This window comes from Polistes fuscatus, unplaced genomic scaffold (genome assembly GCF_010416935.1).
Source record: "Polistes fuscatus isolate 324 unplaced genomic scaffold, CU_Pfus_HIC Scaffold12, whole genome shotgun sequence".
Lineage (NCBI taxonomy): Eukaryota > Metazoa > Arthropoda > Insecta > Hymenoptera > Vespidae > Polistes > Polistes fuscatus.
In genome coordinates, this window is record NW_025113020.1 from 1,014,152 (window position 1) to 1,025,293 (window position 11,142).

General features: G+C 26.5%; 1 long non-coding RNA gene across 1 annotated transcript; it reads left to right on the forward strand.

Moving 5' to 3' along the window:
• Positions 1-6,875: 6,875 nt before the first annotated feature.
• On the forward strand, positions 6,876-10,431 carry LOC122526748. The gene is made up of 2 exons (XR_006306200.1): positions 6,876-6,963; positions 10,074-10,431. It is a non-coding gene; the product is annotated as an uncharacterized LOC122526748 (long non-coding RNA).
• The last annotated feature ends 711 nt before the right edge of the window (positions 10,432-11,142 follow it).

Sequence of the window (11,142 nt, forward strand, 5' to 3'; positions counted from 1 at the left end):
ATTGGAAGTACGAGAAGATAAGCTATTAATTATTATTATTTATTTATTACCAAAAAGAAGAAAATAAACATATTTTCAATCGATCGATATATTATATCGTAAATACCGACTGTTGCGTATCCCACGCAACGAGTGAGTAGGGCGAAGCACCTAGGCGCGTACGGCCCTGCCAAAGCGTTAGACGCGTGCGACAAAGCAATATCGTTGTTTTTAGTGATAACCACGGTAGCGCTAAGATGCCTGCAAGGGCTCTTTCTTTATTCTAGCTCGCGTTCTCCCACTACATTTATTACGCCAATCATATGTATCGACAGCCGCGTTATGCTCGGACTTTTCGGTGATTGGTGCAGCATTGCATCGCCTTTTGGTATAAAAGCCAGCGCGTTTTTGTGCCTGTTGTCACTCTGGATTCATCGCTCGAGATTCATTTAGCTGAGACTTGCGAGAACTACTTCAAGGAGAATTCTTTGTATTGCGTAATACCATATCATCTAAGTTCGGCCAGCGACAAGGGACAAAGGTCCTGCACGTGGCCAGAATTATCCGGATTTGTGGATTCTTCTTCATCGTTTTCAACCAGGGTTTTTATGCCGAAAGGCTTTTCACTGACGAGCCAATAAAGCGTACTTTTTAGTACTGATTGGGCTCAAATAAAGTTGTTATTGTGTTCTTTATTTTCCTATCCTCCTTCCCATTAATAAGGAATCTCGATATCACTCGTAAGGGCATTTTTCGATTCACTACTATCCACTGGAGTACCGATTAAGGCATCGGTCGCATCAACACCGACATACTTCGTAAAGTCGATTTTTACCATGCGCATGGAAAAAAATCACTCATATTAAATTTTTTCAAACGCGCCAAAAGAAGTATAACTTCAAAATATTTGTCAAGAAAATCTAAACAAAACAAAATTTTGATAACATATAAAAATTCGCTACTAATTGCAGCGTCTTTAACTTACACATAGAAAGTTAATCATGAAAAGAATTATTACTAGAAGAATTATAATCAAGTAGACAACATTCGAAACGTGTCTAAGCATCTCGACGTATCTTAAAAAAAAAGAATTATTAAATATTAAAAAAATTTAATAAACAGAAATATTTATTTCCACTTACTCAATAGATATTTTATGACGATTTACAATGTCACTTATCCATTTGTATTCTTCCGTTAATGTTCTAAAATATTTAATATTTTGTCCTGTTTTCTGATTTATTTCAAATGGTTGACGAATTTTTATTCTGTGTATAAGAAATAATACCGTAAAAAAATTGTTTCGAAAATATTTAATACGCAAAAAACTAAAAATTGAATTTCCTAGATAAAACGTACTTAAGAATGCTACATTGGCAGCAAGCGTGCTGGATGAAAACCAAAAATGTTGAAAGACTTAGACTGCCAACTACTGTTACCATTGCAATTGCTACTGATTGGCCAATAAGCATGGTAAAATATAGCATCCCAGCGTTACCAATATTATTTTTGATTAAAGGTAATGTTAATTGGTTATCTTCTAATATGCCAAGAGAATATAAAAAAGCATTGAAAATTGATGGAGATATTATAAAAAACCAGTTAACATTAAAGAAAACTGTAAAAGTTAAAGAAAATATATATTGCAGAAATATGAATCAAATACTATTCTCTAATAATTACTCGAACTTACACATTGAAGTATATACAAAAGATTTGCTTTGAACAGTATACATTTCCAGAACATTAAGTTCTTGGGGATCGGAAAATTTCTCGTGATCAAGTTTAAATCGAACAATAAGTAATTTAATCTTGAAATTAGAAATAAATTTTTTCTATATAAATTATTATTAAACTAAAGCAAGGAATATAATTATAAAATTAAAGTCTACTTACTGTTACGTAGCGGAAATAACTAATAGTATAAGCAGAAATGAAAATAAGGCCGGAAATTACTCTTTGAATTAGTTTAATAGTTGATTGCACGATCAATTTAGTAGTGAAAAGCTCATACAGCTGCATTAATAAACAATTTATATAGTATTTATAGAAAATCACATGTCACAACAATATTATAATTAATAACGCTAATAGAAGATGTATTTCTTTTTATTTTCAAATTAACTATTAAAAAATATAATGATTTAAGGACAAAAAACAGTCATAGCTTAATAACCAATAATAGATTAAAATAAACGTAACATATAAGATGATGAAAATTACGATTACCATTTGAAAATAAAATGGTAGTGTGTAGATAATTAGAGAGGAACAAAACAACAACTGATCCCTAGAGTTTCGGTTAGGATGTTGATTCGACAAAAACTGAAATAAACGATTTGAAAAAAGAAAATGACGTTTCGCGAGATCTCGATTTTTGAAAGCCATGGTAAAGTGTCTTACGAACTCTTGAAGCTAACTAAACGAAATACTACCATCTAGGTGCACTTAATTAATTCAAATTGCTACCTTTTACAAATGAAGTAAAATTGACATAAGCAGTGTAATAATAGATATGTTATAATTTAATCAATATAATTACTGATGATAATTTTTTCCTATCTTGTAGCTATTCTATGTAAAATATTTTCTATCGAGACATACTTGTTTGTATGTATTGAAACATATGGTGATTCGCATAATGAAACAGGGGGAAATAATACTTTTTACTTTCAATATCTGTGGACATGCGCAGAAGGGTTGCTTGATTTCAGTCTTGGTCAGTTTGACTTCGACTGCCGTGCAGGACACTTGCTTTAAAATGGAGTATCATTTCCTACGACAGTTAGTATATTACGCTTGGCTGTTACGCAAAAACTATTCCTACAAATGTTTTCTTCTTTCGTGAGGGTTCTTATTAAGAATACAATGACAACATATTCATACATATAATCTCACCTTAAAGAATATTCTAATTAGAAAGTAGGATAAAAATATAAACTTATTAATTTGTAAAGCAAATGTACCTGTCAAAACATTAATATACTTAGATGAGCCAACTATTTCTAATATAAGTAAGTATTTTAACTATAAATAATCATTTGTTATTTTTATTTAGAATTTCTGTAACAGATTTTTGTCTCTTGCTTTTCGAGAGCCTTCAATTATTGTACACTTTTATATACCATTGCAAAGGACAGTGCTTTTCGCATAAGCTAAAAAGGGTAGAAATTATCATGAAAGCACTCATTGCAATATCAATAATAATCTAATACTTGCCCCAGCAAAAACTTGGTGCGAAGAGACAAACATATTTCCGATTGATAGAAAGCACAGTTTTCCACTTCTAGCTATTATAAATAGTAGCAATTTTTGTGTATGTATAGATAATGTATAAAACGGAACGTCACACCTATAAACAAATATTCTATAGTCATTTTTATACAAGCTTGCTTTTTTAAACGATAGAAGAAAAAGCAATGAGAAAAAAATATTTAAAAGATCTATAACAAAAATTTTTTTACTTATATTACTGACCAATAAATATTAGAAGATTACAAAATAAACAAATTTAATATGTCCTTACAATTCTTCAAGAACTGAAACGCTATGATCCAATAACCTTTGCCCAAGGTAAAAATTGATATACACAGTAAATGCTGCACCAGTTACACAAAAGATGCATTCAATTTTGTCTTCTACAGTTTTTAATAATACCGAAATTGAAAAATCTAAAAGAAAATGTAAAAGAATAACTTGGTAGTAAAAAGCGTTTAGTCCATATTTTTTAACTTGTTTTAAACACAAAAACATAATTCTATAATAACACATCTTTATTGAAACGAAATTTTAATATTTTAAAGTGCATAATCGTGAAAACTTATGTTTTTAAATATGTTTTTTAACAAACGGTAAGAACAGCACAAGTAATAAAACATAGCAATCTTTACGTAAACGACGTAGCTTTAAAATCGTCATGTTTATACTTTGTTATACTAAAATATAATACGAATAATAATATAATACGAATATTTAGTATAATTTATAGTACAATATTCAATAAATATAGTATAAAGTATAATATATTATATACTATTAAATATTAAATACTATTATATTATAATATTTATATATTATACTATTTATATTATTATATATTTTACAATTATATTACAAATATATATTATATATACTATACAACATTATATAATGTATAATAAATAATATAATGTATTATATATATAATATATAGTATAATATTTAATAATTTCTTAATAATCCATTAAAATAATAAAATAGACTGGTGTTTGTACTTATGTACACACGTAAGAAGTTATACTTCTTTAACGTACCAAAACGAATATAACCTTTATACCCTCAAAAATAACTTAAAAGAAATAACTAAAAAAAAAATAATTTCAAAAAAAAAAAAATAATAATTATTGTTTTTTTTATTGTCATTATTATTTTTCTTGTTACTTTTTAATTTTTCCTTGTTTATTTGTAACTAATGGTATTAATAATATATTTTTATTAATATTATTATCAATTTTCTTTATATATAGAATATAGTTGATGAAGAAACCTGTTCCCTCCTCCTTGCTTGATAATCGATAATATTCGCTAATGTAAGCCGATTATTTTTCTTTTATTATTATATTTTTATTCATTTATTTAACTTTATAAATATATATATATATAGCGTTACCAATTAAAAAGGGGAAGATTGGAAGTACGAGAAGATAAGCTATTAATTATTATTATTTGTTTATTACCAAAAAGAAGAAAATAAACATATTTTCAATCGATCGATATATTATATCGTAAATACCGACAAACTTCGTAAAGTCGATTTTTACCCTGCGCACGGAAAAAAATCACTCATATTAAATTTTTTCAAACGCGCCAAAAGAAGTATAACTTCAAAATATTTGTCAAGAAAATCTAAACAAAACAAAATTTTGATAACATATAAAAATTCGCTACTAATTGCAGCGTCTTTAACTTACACATAAAAAGTTAATCATGAAAAGAATTATTACTAGAAGAATTATAATCAAGTAGACAACATTCGAAACGTGTCTAAGCATCTCGACGTATCTTAAAAATAAATGAATAGATAAGTAAGTATAAAAATTATTATAAAGAATTAAAAGAATAATTTTCCGCTTACTCAATAGATATTTTATGACGATTTACAATGTCACTTATCCATTTGTATTCTTCCGTTAATGTTCTAAAATATTTAATATTTTGTCCTGTTTTCTGATTTATTTCAAATGGTTGACGAATTTTTATTCTGTGTATAAGAAATAATACTGTAAAAAAATTGTTTCGAAAATATTTAATACGCAAAAAAATAAAAATTGAATGTCCTAGATAAAACGTACTTAAGAATGCTACATTGGCAGCAAGCGTGCTGGATGAAAACCAAAAATGTTGAAAGACTTAGACTGCCAACTACTGTTACCATTGCAATTGCTACTGATTGGCCAATAAGCATGGTAAAATATAGCATCCCAGCGTTACCAATATTATTTTCGATTAAAGGTAATGTTAATTGGTTATCTTCTAATATGCCAAGAGAATATAAAAAAGCATTGAAAATTGATGGAGATATTATAAAAAAGCAGTTAACATTAAAGAAAACTGTAAAAGTTAAAGAAAATATATATTGAAGAAATATGAATCAAATACTATTAGCTAATAATTATTTATACTTACACATTAAAGCATATACAATAGATTTGCTTTGAACAGTATACTTTTTCAAAATATTAAGTTCTTGAAGATCGGAAAACCTCTCGTGATCAAGTTTAAAACGAACAATAAGTAATTTAATCTTGAAATTAGAAAGACATTGTTTTTATATAAAATATTTTTAAACTAAAGCAAGGAATATAATGAATAAATAAAAGTTTACTAACTGTTACGAAGTGAAAATAACTATTAGAATAAGCAGAAACGAAAATAAGGCTGGAAACTACTCTCTGAATCAGTTTTATTGTTGTTTGCCTGATCAATTTAGTTGTGAAAAGCTCATATATCTGCATGAATAAACAATTTATATAATATTTATAGACAACCACATGTCACAACAATATTATAATTATTAACGCTAATAGAAGATGTATTTCTTTTTATTTTCAAATTAACTATTAAAAAATATAATGATTTAAGGACAAAAAACAGTCACAGCTTAATAACCAATAATAGATTAAAATAAACGTAACATATAAGATGATGAAAATTACGATTACCATTTGAAAATAAAATGGTAGTGTGTAGATAATTAGAGAGGAACAAAACAACAACTGATCCCTAGAGTTTCGGTTAGGAAGTTGATTCGACAAAAACTGAAATAAACGATTTGAAAAAAGAAAATGACGGTTCGCGAGATCTCGATTTTTGAAAGCCATGGTAAAGTGTCTTACGAAATCTTGAAGTTAACTGAACGAAATACTACCATCTAGGTGCACTTAATTAATTCAAATTGCTACCTTTTACAAATAAAGCAAAATTGACATAAGCAGTGTAATAATAGATATGTCATAATTTAATCAATATAATTACTGGTGATAATTTTTTCCTATCTTGTAGCTATTCTATGTAAAATATTTTCTATCGAGACATACTTGTTTGTATGTATTGAAACATATGGTGATTCGCATAATGAAACAAGGGGAAAAAATACTTTTTACTTTCAATATCTGTGGACATGCGCAGAAGGGTTGCGTTATTGCAGTCTTGGTCAGTTGGACTTCGACTGCCGTGCAGGACACTTGTTTTAAAATGGAGTATCATTTCCTATGACAGTTAGTATATTACGCTTTGCTGTTACGCAAAAACTATTCCTACAAATGTTTTCTTCTTTCGTGAGGGTTCTTATTAAGAATACAATGACAACATATTCATACATATAATCTCACCTTAAAGAATATTCTAATTAGACAGAAGGATAAAATATAAACTTATTAATTTGTAAAGCAAATGTACCTGTCAAAACATTAATATACTTAGATGAGTCAACTATTTCTAATATAAGTAAGTATTTTAACTATAAATAATCATTTGTTATTTTTATTTAGAACTTCTATAACAGATTTTTGTCTCTTGCTTTTCGAGAGCCTTCAATTATTGTACACTTTTATATACCATTGCAAAGGACAGTGCTTTTCGCATAAGCTAAAATGGATAGAAATTATCATGAAAGCACTCAATGCAATATCAATAATAATATAATACTTACCCCAGCAAAAACTTGGTGCGAAGAGACAAACATATTTCCGATTGATAGAAAGCACAGCTTTCCACTTCTAGTTATTATAAATAGTAGCAGCTTTTGTGTATGTATAGATAATGTATAAAACGGAACGTCACACCTATAAACAAATATTCTATTGTCATTTTTATACAAGCTTGCTTTTTTGAACGATAGAAGAAAAAGCAATGAGAAAAAATTTTTTAAAGATCTATAACAAACATTTTTTCACTTCCTATTACTGACCAATAAATTTTAGAAGATTACAAAATAAACAAATTCAATATGTCCTTACAATTCTTCAAGAACTGAAACGCTATGATCCAACAACCTTTGTCCAAGATAAAAATTGATATACACAGTAAAAGCTGCACCAGTTACATAAAGGATGCATTCTATTTTTTCTATTGGAGTTTTTAATAATACCGAAAATTGAAAAATCTATAAGAAAAAATAAAAGCATATTTTTATAGTTTAAATACTTTCTTTGATATTTTTAAACTTTTTTCAAACACAAAACACATAATTTTATAATAACACATCTTTATTGAAACGAAATTTTAATATTGTAAAGTTCAATAATCGTGAAAACTTATGTTTTTAAAAATGTTTTTTAACAAACGGTAACAACAGCACAAGTAATAAAACATAGCAATCTTTACGTAAACGACGTAGCTTAAAAATCGTCGTGTTTACAGCTCAAAATGTTTATACTAAGATATAATACGAACATTTAGTATAATGTATAATATTCAATAAATATATAGAATAAAGTATAATATATTATGTACTATTAAATATTTAATACTATTATATATTATAATAATTATTATTTATTATACTATTTATATATTATTATATATTATACAATTATATATTACAAATATATATATTATATATATACTATACAACATTATATAATGTATAATAAATAATATAATGTATTATATATAATATAATATATAGTATAATATTTAATAATTTCTTAATAATCCATTAAAATAATAAAATAGACTGGTGTTTGTACTTATGTACACACGTAAGAAGTTATACTTCTTTAACGTACCAAAACGAATATAATCTTTATACCCTCAAAAATAACTTCAAAAAAATAACTAAAAAAAAAAATAATTTCAAAAAAAAAAAATAATAATAATTATTGTTTTTTTTATTGTCATTATTATTTTCCATGTTACTTTTTAATTTTTCCTTGTTTATTTGTAACTAATGGTATTAATAATATATTTTTATTATTAATATTATTATCAATTTTCTTTATATATAGAATATAGTTGATGAAGAAACCTGTTCCCTCCTCCTTGCTTGATAATCGATAATATTCCCTAATGTAAGCCGATTATTTTTCTTTTATTATTATATTTTTATTCATTTATTTAACTTTATAAATATATATATAGCGTTACCAGTTAAAATGGGGAAGATTGGAAGTACGAGAAGATAAGCTATTAATTATTATTATTTATTTATTACCAAAAAGAAGAAAATAAACATATTTTCAATCGATCGATATATTATATCGTAAATACCGACATACTTCGTAAAGTCGATTATTACCATGCGCAAGGAAAAAAATCACTCATATTAAATTTTTCTAAACGCGCTGAAAGAAGTATAACTTCAAAATATTTGTCAAGAAAATCTAAACAAAACGAAATTTTGATAACATATAAAAATTCGCTACTAATTGCAGCGCCTTTAACTTACACATAAAAAGTTAATCATGAAAAGAATTATTACTAGAAGAATTATAATCAAGTAGACAACATTCGAAACGTGTCTAAGCATCTCGACGTATCTTAAAAATAAATGAATAGATAAGTTTTAAAAATTATTATAAAGAATTAAAAGAATAATTTTCCGCTTACTCAATAGATATTTTATGACGATTTACAATGTCACTTATCCATTTGTATTCTTCCGTTAATGTTCTAAAATATTTAATCTTTTGTCCGGTTTTCTGATTTCTTTCAAATGGTTGACGAATTTTTATTCTGTGTATAAGAAGTAATACAGTAAAAAAATTGATTTGAAAATATTTAATACGCAAAAAAATAAAAATTGAATATCCTACATAAAACGTACTTAAGAATGCTACATTGACAGCAAGCGTGCTGGATGAAAACCAAAAATGTTGAAAGACTTAGACTGCCAACTACTGTTACCATTGCAATTGCTACTGATTGGCCAATAAGCATGGTAAAATATAGCATCCCCGCGTTACCAATATTATTTTCGATTAAAGGTAATGTTAGTTGGTTATCTTCTAATATGCCAAGAGAATATAAAAAAGCATTGAAAATTGATGGAGATATTATAAAAAAGCAGTTAACATTAAAGAAAACTGTAAAAGTTAAAGAAAATATATATTGAAGAAATATGAATCAAATACTATTGGCTAATAATTATTTATACTTACACATTAAAGCATACACAAAAGATTTGCTTTGAACAGTATACTTTTTCAAAATATTAAGTTCTTGAAGATCGGAAAACCTCTCGTGATCAAGTTTAAAACGAACAATAAGTAATTTAATCTTGAAATTAGAAAGACATTGTTTTTATATAAAATATTTTTAAACTAAAGCAAGGAGTATAATTAAAAAATAAAAGTTTACTAACTGTTACGAAGTGAAAATAACTATTAGAATAAGCAGAAACGAAAATAAGGCTGGAAACTACTCTCTGAATCAGTTTTATTGTTGTTTGCCTGATCAATTTAGTTGTGAAAAGCTCATATATCTGCATGAATAAAGAATTTATTTAATATTTATAGACAATTACATGTCACAACAATATTATAATTAATAACGCTAATATAAGATGTATTTCTTTTTATTTTCAAATTAACTATTAAAAAATATAATGATTTTAGGACAAAAAACAGTCACAGCTTAATAACCAATAATAGATTAAAATAAACGTAACATATAAGATGATGAAAATTACGATTACCATTTGAAAATAAAATGGTAGTGTGTAGATAATTAGAGAGGAACAAAACAACAACTGATCCCTAGAGTTTCGGTTAGGAAGTTGATTCGACAAAAACTGAAATAAACGATTTGAAAAAAGAAAATGACGGTTCGCGAGATCCCGATTTTTCAAAGACATGGTAAAGTGTCTTACGAAATCTTGAAGCTAACTGAACGAAATACTACCATCTAGGTGCACTTAATTAATTCAAATTGCTACCTTTTACAAATAAAGCAAAATTGACATAAGCAGTGTAATAATAGATATGTTATAATTTAATCAATATAATTACTGGTGATAATTTTTTCCTATCTTGTAGCTATTCTATGTAAAATATTTTCTATCGAGACATACTTGCTTGTATGTATTGAAACATATGGTGATTCGCATAATTAAACTGGGGGAAAAAATACTTTTTACTTTCAATATCTGTGGACATGCGCAGAAGGGTTGCTTGATTGCAGTCTTGGTCAGTTGCACTTCGACAGCCGTGCAGGACACTTGCTTCAAAATAGAGAATCATTTCCTTCGACAGTATTTATAGTACGCTTTATTTTTACGCAATAACTATTCCGACAAATGTATTCTACTTTTGTGAGGAATTTATTAAGAATATAACAAGAAATTAATATATTAAATCTTACCCTAATGAATATTCTAAATAGAATGTATAATAAAAATATAAACTTATTAATTTCTAAGGCGAATGTACCCATCAACACTTTAAAATACTTAGATGTGTCATTTATTTCTAATATAAGTAAGTATTTTAACAATTAATATTCATTTGTTATTTTTATTTGAATTTTTGTAACATATTTTTATCTACTGTTTTTTCGAAACTCTTGAATTATGGTACACTTTTATATACCATTGCAAAAGAAAGTGCTTTTCGCATAAGCTAAAAATAATTTAAATTATCATGAAGCAGTCAATGCAATATCAATAATAATTTAATACTTACCTCA